This window comes from Littorina saxatilis, linkage group LG10, assembly GCF_037325665.1.
Source record: "Littorina saxatilis isolate snail1 linkage group LG10, US_GU_Lsax_2.0, whole genome shotgun sequence".
Lineage (NCBI taxonomy): Eukaryota > Metazoa > Mollusca > Gastropoda > Littorinimorpha > Littorinidae > Littorina > Littorina saxatilis.
The window spans coordinates 17,887,468-17,906,564 of record NC_090254.1 but is presented as its reverse complement, the minus strand read 5'-3'; the positions used below and the strand labels follow the sequence as shown (position 1 = coordinate 17,906,564).

General features: G+C 41.9%; 2 long non-coding RNA genes across 2 annotated transcripts; one reads left to right on the top strand and one right to left on the bottom strand.

The window, feature by feature from the left end:
• Positions 1-5,743: 5,743 nt before the first annotated feature.
• LOC138978303 (uncharacterized) lies at positions 5,744-7,751 on the top strand. Its single transcript, XR_011459638.1, has 2 exons — positions 5,744-6,354; positions 7,283-7,751. It is a non-coding gene; the product is annotated as an uncharacterized lncRNA (long non-coding RNA).
• An 855-nt stretch (positions 7,752-8,606) lies between these two features.
• On the bottom strand, positions 8,607-11,269 carry LOC138978302 (uncharacterized). The gene is made up of 3 exons (XR_011459637.1): positions 10,718-11,269; positions 10,016-10,191; positions 8,607-9,255 (listed from the first exon to the last, which is right to left on the bottom strand). It is a non-coding gene; the product is annotated as an uncharacterized lncRNA (long non-coding RNA).
• Between the last annotated feature and the right edge of the window lie 7,828 nt (positions 11,270-19,097).

Here is a 19,097-nt window from a genome sequence, read left to right as displayed (position 1 = left end):
TACAATTATTCTTTATAATTGCCCAGGCAGGACAGCTTAAGGCTTGATCAGCTCCCCAGGCACAGTGGCGTGGTGTAAGACGTCGGCCTCCTAATCGGGAGGTCGTGAGTTTGAATCCCGGTCACTGCCGCCTGGTGGGTTAAGAGTGGAGATTATTCCAATCTCCCAGGTCAACTTATGTGCAGACCTGCTAGTGACTTAACCCCCTTCATGTGTACACACAAGCACAAGACAAGTGCGCACAGAAAAGATTTTGCAATCCATGTCAGAGTTCGGTGGGTTATAGAAACACGAAAATACCCAGCATGCCTCCCCAGAAATCGGCGTATGCAGCCCGAATGGCAGGGTAAAAACGGTCATACACCTAAAAATCCACTCGTGCTAAAAACATGAGTGAACGTGGGAGTTTAAGCCCATGAATGAAGAAGAAGAAGAAGAGTATCAGACTCCTTACATGAACTAATTGCATCAAAAGCCTACATGAAAGTCTCTTAGTCTGGAGGAAAGAGAATTTATTCCATCTCAGGTAGTTAATGTCAAAACATAGTTATGAAGTCTCTTTTACCTCATCCCCACACTACCAAATAACAATAAAAAAAAAAATTAAAAATACTCGCCTTCCTTCGATATTTCAAAGTTTCGGTTTACATTGGGTGTTACACTGTACAATCTTTCTCACCGCTTTCTGGGTAGCTGACTTCTTTGAGCGTGAGGCCAAAGCCAGGCCAGAGCTTCCATCTGGCGGGGGTTGTGCAGGCTGGGGTTGTCAAGGGCATACTGTAATTGTTCCATGCTAAGCTTGCCCCGCGCCACCATCACCATGGCCCCCATCATGCGTCTCACCTGTCACATGACAATGACTTCATGTTTAGAGTATGAAAGCTGTTTTTATGGGACCTATTTTTGCAGCCTTCAAGTCAATATCGGTTTTACAAAGCATCTCAGCGTTAAACACGATGAAAGTCGCTCATTCCACCGCACTCCACTGGTCTAAAAAATATTTGGACACAAATTCAATGTTAAAATCTTTACGATAACATAAACAGTCTTAAAGTAACACATTTTGTGCAACAGAAAAAAGTCTTCTTCTTTCCTGCAAGGAGTCGATTAATGGGTGATGACTTGATGCTGATGGGTAATAACTGAGATAAAAACATACTTAAAGCTAATTTCTTTCCTGCGGTCAATACTTCGTTTCAGAAACGTCTAACACTTAAAGGCACAGTAAGTCTCCCGTAAACCATCCCAGATACTGTCAGGCTTTTACACACAGTACAAACAACCTTCCATTTGAACGCTCACCAAACGGGAACATCCTAGGTGCCCTCCGTAAAGAGCGAGCAATTTCAAAGAATTATTTTTGCGTGTTTATCTTACCTCTGAGCCATCGTGAACCCGCGTGATCAAGTTTTCCTTTTTCACAATGTAGTCGTCAGTTAGTAATTTGAATGCGACTCGCTGTGAGCTTATCTGCAATAGCACGTTATTAAGTACCTCAGACTATGCACGAAACAAACGGCTGTGGTTCACAAGAACTCTAGCGATGGCTTTTGACTGTTCAGAGGAACTGGCGATAGCATAAACCGTCGTCTGCTACGAGAACCATGACCTTGCGTGACCCTGCTTTTCTTTTTTCAAACTTTCAAAACTTCGAATTGTACTGATCTTGTCTTGATGAAAAAAGAATTCTTTTATGATTTAAGAATGTTTGTGTAACAAGCTGTCAATTTATTATTTAGATTTTAAAAGTTAGGTCTAGCGCCAAAACGCACCACGGTCCGATTGTCTGACACTCTCTCCGCAAAATTAATTATTTGAAAATTGCTCGCTCTTTACGTAGGGCACCTAGGATGTTCTCGTTTGGTGAGCGTTCAAATGGAAGGGTGTTTGTACTGTGTGTAAAAGCCCGACAGTATCTGTGATGGTTTACGGGAGGCTTACTGTGCCTTTAACTCTTTACAGGGCTAACACCCCCCCAAAAAAGAGAAAAACCTGAAAGGCCAGTGTCCATGGTGGCAGGGCCAAAGAACAGCCTCTCTTGGTACCAAAATGTATGTGAATAAATGATAAAATAATACACATTTTGCCTCCATCAACCATCCAAACTAAAAAAAAATTTTTTTTTTAAAGGTTTACTTCCGGAAACCGGATTTTCCGGTTTTAAAAGTTTTCAAAAACCGGATTTCCGGCGAAAACCGGAAAGGTGTTAGCCCTGTCTTTATGATGAAGATCTTTGGCAGAAGGCAGCTTCAGAAATAGTTGCAGATGCTCATTACCTGCCTGTAGAGAAAAGACTTTCCATGAAAGTGGACCTCCCAGTAATCTATGATGTTAGACACACCCTCGCGATGTTCTTCCATCATGGCGCTGCCGCGCTGTACTCGTACGCTCATCTCAGCGTCCGTGTTGATTTTACGTCCAGTCTTCAACAGGTTCTTTGTGGAGAAAGACATGAAGTTATGCTTGCCAGTCAGGACTTCCCCAGCTTTCAGTAACAGGTCAACGTCAAATGGTGGGCTGGAGATAAATAAGAAAAATCTCTGATTATTTAGGAATACAGTTTGTTTGTTTGTTCGTTCATGGGCTGAAACTCCACGGCTTTTACGTGTATGACCGTTTTTACCCCGCCATTTAGGCAGCCATACGCCGCTTTCGGAGGAAGCATGCTGGGTATGTTCGTGTTTCTATAACCCACCGAACTCTGACTTGGATTACAGGATCTTTTTCGTGCGCACTTTGGTCTTGTGCTTGCGTGTACACACGGGGGGGGGGGGGGGGGGGGGGGGGGTGTTCGGACACCGAGGAGAGTCTGCACACAAAGTTGGCTCTGAGAAATAAATCTCTCGCCGAACGTGGGGACGAACTCACGCTGACAGCGGCCAACTGGATACAAATCCAGCGCGCTACCGACTGAGCTACATCCCCGCCCCTATGTATACAGTGGAACCCCCCTTTTAAGCCCCCCCCCAATGTAAGACTTCCTCCCTTTTAAGACCCTGTTTTCTTAGACTTTCAGTTCATAACCTCCATAAATATATCCCAATTTTAAGACTCCCTACATTTTAAGACCGGATTTTATTCAGATTTTTGGAGGTCTTAAAAGGGGGGTTTCACTGTAGCAAAATCTATTAATTTAGAGTAATGCAGTAGCTATTGCACAGCAAAACTTTGGGTAAAAAATAGGAGCCATGTAGGACTTTTTTCAGTTTTGTTACCTTTAAAGTATGAACACTTTGAAACTTTTGTTTTGTGCTTTTGTTGTTGTTACACTTTTACAGCAATTTGTTGTGTTGTCATCTATATATATATACGACTTGTGTCTGTGTGTGTGTCTGTGTGTTTGTGTATCTGTGTGTTTGTGTATCTGTGTGTTTGTGTATTTGTGTATTCGCCATGCACGGCCAAAGTTCTCGATGGATCTGCTTCAAATTTGGTGGGCATATTCAGGTAGACCCGGGACACGACACAACCTGGTCGATATTTCAACACGTGCTCTCAGCGCGCAGCGTGGAACCGATTTTGGTTCCACCTCAGCTATTTTGGTTCCACCTCAGCTACCCGGGCCCCCATACCGACACACCAAAGCCAAAGTTCTCGGTGGATCTTTTTCAAATTTGGACACCGTATTCAGCTACACCCCGGACACAATATCATCGATGAGATATTTCAACACGTGCTCTCAGCGCGCAGCGCTGAATCGATTTTGGTTTTTGTGTTCATTTCACCATTATAAGTAACTCTTCCTTATCTTCTCATATTCTCCAGGTTTTCAGCGTTTACCTCCCTTCCTTCGTATGGTGCACTTTTGTGTCAGTGGAGCGTCTTCGGATATTCCCGGCGTTCTGTTACTGTTACTATTTTTAGAAGGTCAACGCAGTGTCCAGAACGTAAATTGGACCCGTAAATTATCCTCACTGTAAAAGTGCAAAGGTCGAATCAATTTATAGCCACGCGAAAAATACACTGTCATCTATCTCTCTATAGATACGGCTTCTCTGTGTGTTTTTGTGTGTGTGTGTGTGTCTCTATGTGAGCAACACCTGTGCATTGTTCAGTTCTGTTTGTGATGTGGTCTGGCGGCTTTTGTGTAATTTTATGTACTGGCCTTCCTTTGAGAAGCCATAACTTGCTCAGTCCTGTTTGAGTGGAGTTCGCCTCCAAAGGTGATTAACACGGTTACATTCGTCGACAAGGATGGGACTCGATATGGTCAGGAATGGCATTATGGCCACTGAATCATTTTCGTGCTGTTCCCATTCCACGAATCTGGGAGGGACCTAAGCTTGGCGGGTCCATTGTTCGGACCCGGCGAAGCCGGCGTACGGTTCTAAGTACTTCTTCCCGGCGAAGCCGGCTACCCGGCGAAGCGGGTATTCATTCTAGTGTGTAATAAAAGTCACACATGAACTATATTGCTCAGAAAATGTCCATGACTTTTCTAAGATTTCAGGAGCTCTGACAGCAGAGGTATAACTGCAGTACACTCATGTGCTGCTTCAGACAGTCATCTTGAAGCAAGCAAGACACGAACAATAATTTCTACTTACTACACTTTACTAGCCCAAGCTACAAATTCGGGTATCGCAGTAGCTATTGCAAATCAAAACTTTGGGTAAAAAATAAGAGCCATGTAGGACATGCTTCAGTTTTGTTACCTTTAAAGAATGAACTCTATACAAGTTTTGTTTTGTGCTTCTTCAAGCAAGCAAGACAAGAACAATAATTTCCACTTACTACACTTTACTACTGAGTTCAGAGTCCTGTGCAGCCCATGGCAGTCCTCTCCCATCAGGGTCTAAGTACACGTTCTTTTTCTTCACCACAGCTAGACGATACACGTAGCTTCTCGCTGTGGCTACGTGGCGAGACATAAAGTCATCTGGTACTCTCACTGTGTTGTGGATTCTGAAAGAAGAATGGTTTTTCAACATGGTGATGGAATGTGAGGGACATGTTTGAGTTTTAAATGTGCACAAATGTAGTTTTTCTCTGCTGCTTTCGCACAAGACACAAATTAGTCATATCTCGGGGCGGGGATGTAGCTCAGTCGGTAGCGCGCTGGATTTGTATCCAGTTGGCCGCTGTCAGCGTGAGTTCGTCCCCACGTTCGGCGAGAGATTTATTTCTCAGAGTCAACTTTGTGTGCAGACTCTCCTCGGTGTCCGAACACCCCTGTGTGTACACGCAAGCACAAGACCAAGTGCGCACGAAAAAGATCCTGTAATCCATGTCAGAGTTCGGTGGGTTATAGAAACACGAAAATACCCAGCATGCTTCCTCCGAAAACGGCGTATGGCTGCCTAAATGGCGGGGTAAAAAACCGGTCATACACGTAAAATTCCACTCGTGCAAAAAACACGAGTGTACATGGGAGTTTTAGCCCACGAACACAGAAGAAGAAGAAGAAGAAGTCATATCTCGTATATGTAGTAAGCTGAGGATTGTGACATTAAACACAGCTAAAAGGAGAAGTTTTCTTCCTATTTTTGTTTTGTTTTTTAAATGTTATGAACCAATATGCAGTAATTTTTGTAAGAAGTCAACTTTACCACCACCACCACCACCCACCCCTCCTCCTCCTAAATGAATCACTATTGTAACCCTTGTATTATGGGCATGCGCTTACCTTAGTCTTTCACCGCTTTGATTGAGGGACTTGTTCAGCCTTGCAGTAATCCAACCTGGGTTGAACTCTCGTTTAGGGTGATGTCTGCAAAACACAAAGCTCTTCCCTGAAGAAAATAACAACCAACGTGCAACCCATAAACATTTTGTGTCAATATACCTTTTTCACTTAAATTTTGGCGCATGCGCTGTGAAGTTTATTGTCAGATCTACCGGAACTAAGGGGCAAAAGGAAAAATCGACAACGAGGCTTGGTGCAAAGTAAAGTGCGGAGACGACGAGACAAACTGTTGTGTTTACAACTGCAAGTGCAACAGTGGAATCAATGAAGACAGAGAAATACGGTGGACAGAATTTGTCATTGTATGGCTTTCCGATGGGTGCAATTGCGAAGGCGCAAAAGCGAAGGACGCGATGGGTGCAAGCAATCCGACGACAGGGGTTTGTCGTGCCCAGAGATCTGTGCCATTGAAAAGTCTGCTCGCGTCACTTCGTGTCTGGCAATGGCACGGCTATCAACGATGCCAACTCCTTTGACTTCGTACCCACCCTTAATCTTGGATTTGAGAGAACATCAAGAACAAGTGACTCTAGCAGAAGGACAAGGTACTGGTCGGAGACGTGACTTTGTCCGCTCAGTGAAGACCGACGACAAGCAAGCGGTTTTGCTTCCACCCCCCAGTGTCAACGCTGAAAATATCATCGGATCTGGAAGAGACTCAGAGCCAAGTAAGCTTTGTTTGTTTTTATCAATTTATGATCTGCTGACTTCAAATTGTCTTCCTACATCAGTGTATAAGAAATTTAAAATGAATCGGCAGCCCAAAACGAATGCATAGGAAGGGTCACGAAACAATTGCAAGATTTTAGAAAACAAACAAACAAGATCTAGACATATGTCGACAAGCCGCGTGCATGCAATCAACCAGAGATCTGTTGCTACAGTATCTCTGAATCAACAGACTCTTGAATCGAGAAGATTAAGGAGGTTAGGCCAAAAAAAAAAATAGGTCTGTTTACGGTAACATAGGCCAAAAAAATAGGGTCGGTAGGTCGGGATTGTTTTTTTTTTTTTTTTTTCCAAAAAACCATATTTTTACGTTATTTTGCCAAAAAAACTTTTTTTTTTTTCCCCAAATGCCAAAAAAAAGTCTAGGGTCGCGCGAAAAAAACTAGGGTCGGTCGGGTTACCGTAAACAGACCTATTTTTTTTTTTGGCCTTACTTGATACAGATAGTGATGCAGTTTTCAAGACATCGATAAAGCTCATGCTGAATCATTTTTTTTATTCCCAGAAATGTACCATTGAATTGATGCAACAACAAAAATAGCACTAGATTTCTACAATTTTGATTTTGCATGGAACACTCCAAAATAATTTCCGGGGAGCATCTCCCGCACCCCTAAGTTTTTTTCAATTTCAGGAGTTATTTCCCTCAGGTATTTTCGTGCTTAAATGCTGTGAGTGTGATGCATGTGTAATCTCATAACTCATAACTCATAACATTTTATTGATCCAACAAAGGAAATTAAATTGGTCATCAGCACATATAGGTCATTAATTAATAATTATAAAAGAAGAAGAGAAGAAAATTTATAACAAGATCATTGTTGCTGATTATATTGCTAATGTATACATTTGATTTTGTATTTACAGAAGCAGCCATTCCTTTGCCCTCTGCATCTAGTGAGAGCTCAGGACCAGGGCCAGATCATGCCTTTGCAAAGAGGGACACGACTACATGTGAGGGTATTGTTATTGGAACACAGACTACCTCAAGTTGGCAGAGCTGCAGATGACAATTACATAACAGGCCTCTGTGATTAATCGTCTGACTGAAGATGTTTCTGGCTTGAAGAAAGACAATATGAAGGTGAAGGAGAACATACGCTCTTTTTCTGTTGATTCTCTACTGAAAAATGACACTGCAGTATGGTTTCACACATATGGTGATCTTTCGGTATGCATGTACCTACTTCGTAAAAAAAGGCAGGTCTACATTACTGGGTTGATGAACTGCCAAAGGCCACATCACTCCAAAGAGCAAGAAGCTTATTTTGTCATGTAATGGTTTATATAATTTACTCTGGTACTGTATAGAATAAAGGGCCCATTATCAATCAAATCTCTGGTCTGGTCTGAGTTTGTTTCATCAATGATTGTATGTGAGCTTACGAACATAACGATTCCCACTTTAAATAAATGCGATCAAGATAATTAGGTAGACAACATGTCAAGAGACGTTTATTCCTTATTTCTTGTTATAATTGAAGGATATTATTATGCAATATACTGCTTTGTTTTTTAAAATGGCTTCAAATTGTCTCCCTTGTACCGACACTTTAGTTCACAATTTGTGCATTCACTTGAGTTATTTCTTAAAGAAAATTACCCCCCAAAATTATTCAAAACAGTCTTTGACATATCTACAGTTTCATTAAAAGAAAAACTGTATTTTATTTTAAGTGATAAATAAATATAGACAAATCTTGGGACTGTGCACAAACTGATCGGCTTGAACTCAAAAGTCGCAGCCAAGAATCTTCTGCAACTTTTGAGTTCAAGTCTGTCAGCTTGTGCACGGTCCCACAATCAGTTCAAAAAGAATTTTCCTTGATATAGCCTTGAAAAAAAAAAGTAAGTAACAAATTTTGTACAAACAAATTTGTTCAAGGGAGACAATTGGAATCATGTTTTTTAAAATCGGTGAATTGCATTATAATTTCCTCCAAAAAATAACAAATAACTGTGAAATAAATTGGAAAAAAAGTGCTAACATTATTACCTTGATCAGATCGATGTGTATGACAAGGAATTTCTATGTTTGCTGATTTGGTTGTCCGGTAATGACTTTCATGCACAGGGCTTCTAAATTCACTCGCTCAAACGCTCATGTCTGCACCAACATTCAAACACGTCCATATTCATAAGGGATGGTGACAACACGCTCTTGAACAACAAACATGGCACAAAACGAATGAACATTTCAAACATTTCGCTATTGAATGAAATCATCAGTACATGGATATCAAATCATAAAACATCTCACAAAATACCTCCTTGCCATTCCGAAGTTGAAGAAGAATACAGTCCGGCATTACACACACTACACTTTCATCACTGAGAATCGCTGTTCACAACACATGTCCTCGGCTCTGATACGTTCTCCGAATAATACACACAAGTCATGGATGATGGTATAGTCCGTACGAAGCCGAAACACTTCTTACTATCCTCTGACACAAGTTCTTATCAGCTTCCACAATCTTCTGTCTTAACTGCAGGCATTTAAAATATTAAACCTTAACTCACACACAGAGGTGACAGCACTACGTACCCTCCCTCGCTGTAAACAAAGTACTGATTTTACCTGTCCATATTAAAACTACATACATTTTTCACTTGACAGAACAGTTAACTGTTGCTACCAACTTAATTAACTGGTATTGGAAAAAAATATCACACCTTGAAAACCCTAGTTCAGTATATCATAACTATATGCAGCCTTCAAACGGTTGGTACCGGTTGTTGAAGATCTCTTAGTCGCGCTTCCTTGCATCCGGACTTCTTGGTCAAAATTGAGGCCTTGAAGAGTCGTCCGGGGAAACTTGTCTTGTCTTGAAGCATACCTGAAAATGAAATTATTTTTTTTACTTGACACTAAAGCAAATCTTATGCTGGGTACAAATGCTAAGTTGCGCCAGTCTGTCAAACATGTATAACGATACTGAACGCAGTACATTTCACAAGGACAATGCTTAGCTGAAAACCAGCATCCACGTCGAATAAGGTAAATGGCAACCCAGCATAGCGCAGTAGCAAAACTGTCCCACAGGAAATCACGCTTCCCTGTGTTTAAAACAAATCTGTTTAACTTTCTAAGCTTGTAGCCCTGAAAGTCAAACAATTATGCACTAGCCTCTGGCTAGTGATTCTGAAAATGTACCAGCCAGAGAGCAAATTTTACGAACCAAACCAACAATTTGATTCAGCATATTCACTCGCATTTGGCGAGTAGATGAACACTTCTACTCACCAGTTGCATGCTTCTACTAACTATGGCGAGTAAAATACTTGCCACTTTCACTGTTTCAGGGCTGGTTTGTTTTTAACCTAAACATAATGTTGTAGTTTTCCAGAAATTGCTCTACACACAAACATACACCACCGCCCTGGTCTCTTGACTAAATGTAAAATGCATAGTTTGTTGATAATGCACTTTATAAATATCACTGTTTCTCTTTCCCCAGTCTTGTAGCTGTTGTAGTTAACAAGCTCTATATTTTAACTTTGAGACTTATGTTCTGAAAAAAATAGATCACACTCTGATGTAAACCTCTAGGTAATGCAACCCTAATTTCCTTAATATTAATTATTATACACACTTACTTAACAATTTGTATGTCATCGAGAGCAGCTGGTGCAGTTTTCATGGCAGCATGCCCCTTCCACATACATTTGTAGTGTGTACAAGTTTTGTCTGCTGGCACAGTGTCGATTCCTTCAGCCATGTAGTGTGAAGCAGCAAAAAGGGTGGCGGCCACATGGTTGCAAGACTGTCCTTTCTGGGTAAAAACAACAACACACATTCAAATTCCGTTTGTGTCAGCTTGATTTTCCTTAGCCTGCTAATAACAATTAACTTTATCTTTCCTAGGAATTCCTACAGAGAGCTTGTAAGCGCATGCTGTTGATATCTATATAAAATATATACCGGCTCAGAATGGAATTTGATCTTACTGCAGTGATAACCTTCATTGACAAGAGGATTCACAAACTCATGTGTACGTACACATTAAATAAAACTCCGCACTCAGGTACCTGGTATTCTATTGAACATGCCTAGCCAACATGGCATGGTCTCCTGGAGATACTGATTGAAATTACATTAACATGCTGCTCATAACTTTGTCAAAAATGACAGCTTTTGCATGCAGACATTTTTAGTAGAGAATTATGAATCTCTGTGTGTGTTTGTCACTTTGTGTGCCATGCATTATATGACTGAGTATGAAAACTGATTGTGTAAGATACCAAGTAACGCAGCCATCAAGTTAATCCCACAAAACATACAAGGCCAACAACACTTACCCAGCAATACACTCGCAGTAGGCTCCAAGTCCAAGTGCCTGTCCGGTCAGCGTCCCCCCACAACAGCATACACTTCGTTGCGAGTCTGCTTCATTGACGTCAGCACACTCGCTCTGAGTCTGATCACCACAGTTGCTTACTAGCTGTTGTGCCATGCAGAAAGACATTTTATGCACACAGTATGTCTATCGTTTACCCCAAGGTTTTGCATTCTTTGCGCTGGATGCGTCGTATAACTTGTCGAACGTCGACGCAGTAGTATCAGTAAGAAAGTTGATCCAGAGATCTGTACTGTAGATCTGTGGTCGATCACCTCTGCTTCGCTTATGCAGGGGAAGTTCGCCAAGTCTTTCGTCCATATACCACCAATAGCCGTTTCAAACCATACCTTCATGCATGTCCTTGACTTTTAGTTCATGATTTTGAACAAGATAATCCGTTTTCTTGCAGAATTTCTCAAAGTAATCCTCTGGCAATAGTACTTCGAGCACCGACAGTGAAAGAGGTATTTCAGGCCAGGCACCTATTGCCCCCTATTTCCGGTTATCAGAGAGAGGCTGCCGTGCCCTAAAATCTGATTGGTCGAAACGATGGGGGCAAAGGTTATACGAAAAAGGTCTATTTTAATTACGTATTAATGAAAAGCTTAATGCTAACAACAAACTTCCCTTAAATAGAGGTAACAGTTGACCTGCTTTGCTGAGCGAAAGAAATTATAGCATCAGCCTCCTTTTTAGTACACATCGTTCGTGCTGAAGTATAAATACATCTATATTTCCATGTCATAACTTTTTTTTTTTAGATGGTGGCGTCTTTCACTCAAGAATATCATTTGAGAGCCCAACAGAGCTTTCTTTTACATATACACAAATTACCAGCAGATAACAGTGGGACACATCCACCCTCCCTCCCACCCCCATCAAGAATTTGCTTCTTTAGAGATCCTGTTCATAACATCTGTAAAGTTTTATTTTGAATTTTTTGTTGTTGTTCGTCCTTACACCTGTTCCTTTGTCCCGTTGTGCTCTCACACCGCCCCGTCCCTGCACTTGCTGCTCCAACCACCTGTGAATTTCATTCCGCTGCCAGACTTGTCGATTTTACAGACGCTCCAAGGGGGGATGTCGGGTCGCTGCGGTAGGCTACCCTCGGAAGATGACACTGCACTTCTGCTGAGTCACTTCGACAGTGTTCAGTAGTGGGTCTGTCCCGAGCTAACGGGCGCAGCCCACTACCTACTATGCCCCCTACAAACGACATTGACTTTAAGTCACGGAGCCAGACTGAGTGAGCGTCCCCTCCAGAGAGCAGACCGCCACCACGTCCCTCCGTCGACTCCCCAGAACGTCACACGTTGAAGACTGACAGCAGAACTACTATTCAGGGAAGGATCGAACAGGAACACTGAGACCAAGGTCACCATGAGAGCTCCGGGCATGAAGGGCCACAAGAGCAAGGACAATTTATATTTTGGATGATTAATGAGATGAGGATGATTATAATGATGATGCTTTGGATTTCCAATTTGGTTTGAGACTACGTGACAGGGCAGCACTCTACGCTTACTGTCATAATATATCCTGGCGTCAACCAGGCCCGAGAACTGCCGCACCTGCGGTGTTGGTCAGGTATACAGAACCTGAGCACCCTCAAAGTCGCATTCGTTAAGTGAATGACACTCGGCTGTGTGATCCCAGCCTTCCCATAGGAACCATAGCACTTCCACTCTGGGTAGGAGCCGACCGTAGCCCGAAAAACCCACATGACCCTGATGGGATTCGAACCCACGACCTCCCGGCCCGCAGCCCAATGCACTAACCACTGCGCTACGGGGGCCGGTAACATCTGTAAATTTACCTTTTTTTTGAAGACATGAGTTTTTCACAACTTATTTTCGATCTTAAAAAAAGGGAGGGGGGGATTACTGTATAACTAGGTGTGGAAACTAACATGTGCACTAGGTCGACATGACATGCATTGCACAGCGCGTGTACATTGCTGTCTGTACGGCTTGAGGTCTTCACCGCCACTTCATTGACTGGCTTTAGCTTCCTTAACCTCTCCTGAAAATCAAAAGTACAAGCGATGAAGATTTCACTTGAAACGAAAGGCACACAAACAACAAACACACACAAAACCCCACCCACATTCATGTTCAAACTTTCAGATACTAAGCAAATCAACATGACAGCAACTAAAAAGAAACAAAACTTTTTTAGAGGATGAAAAAACAAAGAAAGGTTACATATTGGGACATTTATCATCCCCTTTTCATCTTTGACTTTTACGATGAAATGCACCAGATGAGATGAAAGAGACAATAGCTTAAAAGTGAGATAGTTCTTTTTTTGTTGATTGTCTCCTAATTATTTATATTTACCTATCTTCTTCAAAGTAGATATACAGAAGAATGTTTTGTTTTATTAAAGGATTAAACGTTTCAAAAACTTTTGAATTTGAAACATTAGCAGGTTTTCAAAGTGGACAACTTTCTTCCAGGTTACAAAAACAAAGTTTTTGTCCCGTCAATCCTGAAAATGTCCCCTGAAAAAAAATCGGATCTTACCTCCAATATTCCCTGTACTGTTTTGATCTTTGCGTTGACCTCCCCTGCTTCACGCTGAATCTGCATACCTCTGCAAAATAAAACAAGATCATTTTCCAATGCGCATTTCAAATGATCTCAAATAGTCAACTAATAAACCCAATTTCATTCTTTGATAACTTGCTGGTTACTCAAACACTATAGTTGAATCCCCTTTTTCTGATCAATGATTTGAAACTTGTCCCCTATTGAGATCTAACGAATGACGTCTCATAACGTGCCGTCCTTGGCGGTCAAGAAAGCCGCCGCGATCATTGCGCAGACGACACTTCTAGACCGCCAATATTTTTTGTGCGCATCACGTGCTCCACATAAATCAGCCGGAAACGAAGCAATTGGGAAACCTGGATAAGACCTGTTTTTTCAAATGAGAATCAGCCCAAAGTTAAATTAATCCCTTGCCAAAACTCGGAGTTGAACCCAAAACCAATGGTAATAGATTGGTATACTATAAGCTAAAACCAACATTCTACCAGTTAAGCAAATAGATAACTCGAATGTTTTGAGCCTAGTCCTCAGAGCAATAACATATAATATATATTACCTGAAGTGTGTTCCAATGTAGGAGAAAAAGAGCAGATATCTTCCCATCTCTGTAATTAATTCTAATTATCACTGAATCAATGGAACTCAAGTCAGAATGACAAAGATGGGGTAGAACAAGAAACTGAAACTAGTTTAAGTCAGATTCAGAGGTTCATTTTTCCAAGTTTATCTTGTGAGACATCGTTCGTGTATTGCCTAAAATGTTGCAAAACCGAAAAAAAATCGTCTGCATTTCAAGGTGGACTTCGCGGTCACATTTCGTTTGCAGAGAACGATCAAATTTAACAAATTAGTTGCTACACAAAACCGTCCCAAGGTCGCATCCCCTTGAAAACTCTTCAGAATCAATTTGAAGCAAGGGATGAACTCAAACAAAAGAAGCGGAATACACAAGAGAAGCTTCTCTAGCCAACCATGCTTTGCTTTTGGCTTTGGGTTAGGCAGAGTGACTATTCCTTTTCGGGGAGGTAACTCTCAGCGCAAAACAGACGACGGAAACGAAAGGAGACTGACCGGCTAATAACTGCAGTTTCCACGGTGAGTTTAAGAAAAATCGAAGGTTCATAAAACCTTTCAAGTACAAAGACACTCCTTTGTTACGAAAATTGGGGTATAAATAAATGAATTAATGAATAAGAAAAAAGAAAGAAAGAAAGACAAGGAAGGAGGGGGGGGGGGGGGGGGGGGGGGGGGACTGAACACACACAAACAACAACAACAAAGAAACCCACAAAGATAAAACGATTCACATTCTAGCAAGCATTTAGTAAGCCTGGAATATGTTCCACAGACACACAATTTTACATACATTTCTGTGTAGTTTGGGGATTTGTCCGCAGTGTGTGGTTCTTCACGGTTTGTTTCAGTGTAGTATGTTTGTTGTGTTGGTTCCCGGCTGTTTTAAGTAATTAGGCACAAATCGCTGATACGAGTACATCTCACCCTCACCCCGGCCTCACCGTGGCTCTCCCACCCCACAGCACTCTAATCATCATGCAGCTAGAGGGGTCTGACAAGCGAAAAAATCATATCGGGTTTTGGTAAGACAATGATCGATGTCTATCTCGAGATCGTTGACTTCTATCTGCCACTAACCCCCCCCCCCCCCCCCCCTCCCCAAGACCGAGCCTGTTTCTGCACAGTCAAAAGTAAAAGGAAATTAACTGAGGGGAAGGCACAGAAACAGCTGGGCTGGTCGGATTGGTAATAAATAATATGTGTGTGTGATGTGATACAAACTGACCGTGTGTCTGTGCGTGAGCCACACATGTCTTGTATCTTGTATTGTTGACCAAAACCTTCGGGGTCAAATGAGCCCTTTCAAATTATATAACAGAATTATCGGCGAATTTTGTATGGCTTTTTATATTTAGTCAAGTTTTGACTAAATATTTTAACGTAGAGGGGGGAATCGAGACGAGGGTCGTGGTGTATGCGTGTGTGTGTGTGTGTGTCTGTGTGTGTCTGTCTGTCTGTCTGTGTGTGTGTGTGTGTGTGTGTAGAGCGATTCAGACCAAACTACTGGACCGATCTTTATGAAATTTTACATGAGAGTTCCTGGGATTGATATCCCCGAACGTTTTTTTCATTTTTTTGATAAATGTCTTTGATGACGTCATATCCGGCTTTTCGTGAAAGTTGAGGCGGCACTCAGTGTGTCACGCCCTCATTTTTCAACCAAATTGGTTGAAATTTTGGTCAAGTAATCTTCGACAAAGCCCGGACTTCGGTATTGCATTTCAGCTTGGTGGCTTAAAAATTAATTAATGACTTTGGTCATTAAATATCGGAAAATTGTAAAAAAAAATAAAAATTTATAAAACGATCCAAATTTACGTTTATCTTATTCTCCATCATTTGCTGATTCCAAAAACATATACCGTAAAATCCCTAGCATAAGCCCACCCCCCCTGTGCACAGATTTAGGGCAAAATTGGGGGGTGGGCGTTTGCTAGGGATAGACCCCTTTGCACAAAGTAAGTTTTGTGCTCAACCGTGTAATTGAGTGAATACAAACCCCGAAAGCATGTAAGTTAGGTCGTGTTAGTAGAAGTGAAGGAAAAAAGAAAGAAAAAGGACTCTGAGGCAAAGAAGGCCAACCATGAGAGAGAGAGAGAGAGAGAGAGAGAGAGAGAGAGAGAGAGAGAGAGAGAGAGAGAGGAGAGAGAGAGAGAGAGACAGAGAGAGAGAGAGAGAGAGAGAGAGAGAGAGAGAGAGAGAGAGAGAGAGAGAGAGAGAGAGAGAGAGAGAGGAGAGAGAGAGAGAGAGAGAGAAAAGGACTGGCTCTTCTGAAAACAACCCAAGCATAGTCATTCATATACATTTATAAAGTAAAAAGAAAATCACCAGACCTTTGCAAGGACAAACAATAACAACACAATTCCGGGAAAAAGAAACTTGATGAAATGTCGAAATGTCAACACCAATGAAGCCCTTTCTTTCTGTACAGGGAAGAAATTACACGATCGTCTTTGGAAATGAAACGTTAACTGAACTTGGATTTTGTCTTCACTAGGCCCAATCTTTCTGAGAAAGAAAAACCCACAAACTTAGGAAAAAAAAGAGAAGAGAAACTCGAAAAAACATGAACGATGGGTGGGAGTGAGGAGAGGGGACAAAGAATAAGAAAAAAGGAAAGAAACACGAAAAGGTAAAGAAGGGGAAAAAGATGACTTTTAGAACAGTCTGCACAAATCCTAGTGAAAGTGAGCCTATATAGTCTCTTTGAAAAAAGCAGGGTGGGCGTTTGCTAGGTAGTTACCCCTGTGCACAACTTTTGGCCCAAAGTGGGGGGTGGGCGTTTGCTAGATGGTGGGCTTATGCTAGGGATTTTACGGTACATATGTTATATTCGGATTAAAAACAAGCTCTGAAAATTAAATATATAAAAATTATTATCAAAATTAAATTGTCCAAATCAATTTAAAAAACACTTTCATCTTATTCCTTGTCGGTTCCTGATTCCAAAAACATATAGATATGATATGTTTGGATTAAAAACACGCTCAGAAAGTTAAAACAAAGAGAGGTACAGAAAAGCGTGCTATCCTTCTTAGCGCAACTACTACCCCGCTCTTCTTGTCAATTTCACTGCCTTTGCCATGAGCGGTGGACTGACGATGCTACGAGTATACGGTCTTGCTGAAAAATGGCAGCTACTTGACTAAATATTGTATTTTCGCCTTACGCGACTTGTTTTTTGGTATAGTCTGTACAGGAACCCGGAGTTTACTGGTATGTGTGTATATAATTATGTTTGGTCAGAAACACTGTCAATCGGAGCACAATCAATATTAATCTGCCAATACCAAAGCAACATTTAAAAGTGGGACTAATGTAGTAAGGCAGGGAAAATGCCAGATTTCATTTTCCGGCCTTTTCATTCTTGTTGATGAATACACCCATGGACCTCATATCAGATCTTTATCACTACCGTCGTATCGCTACATGTTGGAGTACGTATCAGTGGTCAGTTTCTGTACCTACTTCCACTTTTTTTCCTGGTGCAAACTATCGGAGCACAGTCAATATTGATCCCCGCCTGTCCATCAAAGCCTCCACAATTCGATTTAACAATCGGTTTGCGTTGCTGTGATTCCGCAAAGGGGCATAATTAAGTCAATTTGCGGTCCGGGTTGGCTTCGCTGAGCGGTTGGCTCCCCTGTATCGATTCGATGACTGGAAAGGAGTTGTGGGTACTGATGGGAGCAGACGTCAGTTGATGACTTTTAAAGGGGTCTTCTAGCCGTTCAGACAGTCGGAATGAATTCCAGAACGCTGAACGGGTAAACTGCTGAGGTATGGACAATATTAGCGTCCGATTTTTGTTGTTTTCTTGCACTGTTTCAATGGAGTTAAAACAAGAATGCGTAAAGTTTATGTAACTTTTCATTACAGACAAAACTGAAGTTGTCATTCATAGCAGCTTCAATAGATCTCAATAGATCGACAAGAGAGAGAGAGAGAGAGAGAGAGAGAGAGAGAGAGAGAGAGAGAGAGAGAGAGAGAGAGAGAGAGAGAGAGAGAGAGAGTACTCGTTCAGGTCTGTTGATGAATTTAAAATCCGAGAAAAAATCGGTCCACCTCCGTGAGTAACCCGGCCGGAGAAAAAGTACCGGTACCTATGAGGGCCCCAAAGGGTTTAAAATTGTGATCGTGATTGGCGTTTTTTGACCTTTCTGTGACCGTGATTGCCGAAATTTCCATTTCTGTGATCGTGATGGGACTTTGCCCGTGATCCGTGATGACAAAAAAATCAAGTCTCGTGATCGTGATCGTCATTTGTTTTCGTGATCGTGGTGGGCATTATTGCAAAGTATTTTATTTTCAACGTACATTTTTCACAGCTGTATCACTCTATGATCCTCTATTCGTCAAGGAGCCAATCCCGATTGAAGGGAAGCAACAACACATTCAGAAATATGATTTTGACAGCGATTGCTTCTCTTTAAGAGAACCAATCACACAATAAAAGAGATCCAGTCAGAAGGCGAATTGCAAAAGTCTGCCAAACTTCATCCAATGGAAGGGCTTCGTGCTAAAGCCTTTTGAGTGCATTCAGTCAAATTCGAATTCGAATATCAAAAATGGCGTGCAGCGGTACTGTCATCGAACTTCTGTTATATTATGTGGATTCAAGCCAGACCAAAGCAGGCGGCGAGAATGCCTTCCTTGAAGGAAAGGTCAGGCTACGGGTCCGTCTTTCCGAAGACGAAATGTCAAGGTATGTTGATCTATTCAGGGCCGGACTAGGTAAGTACTAGGGGGGGTTACAGATGGGGGTCCAGGGGGCGAAGCCCCTTGGTGGGGGTCCAGGGGGCGAAGCCCCCTTCGCCTTGAACCTGAACGTTTGTTGATGTTGGTGGAGGGAAAGGAAGCCTCTCTTTGAACGAACAAGGTACATTCGACAGCAAGCTGTATAGGCAATGAAGAAGAATTGAGATTGTAAGGACTCATACTTTTCATCACAAAAATCGTTGAAGAAAAATGTCTTTCGAAAAGGGGTGAGAGGTGCGATTTCTCCTCGGATTTCATGATGATCCAGATGCAACCCCCCCCCTCCCTCCCCCCCCCCAAAAAAAAAGGGTTTGGGAGGTACATGCTTAAGCCAGGGGGTAACCCCCCCCCCCTAGTCCGGCCCTGTCTATGTTGCTTTATGACTGTTCTGAATGTAGGCAAAGATCTTGAAATTAGTTCAAGATCTTTGAGTTTGATTGAGATCATTGACAT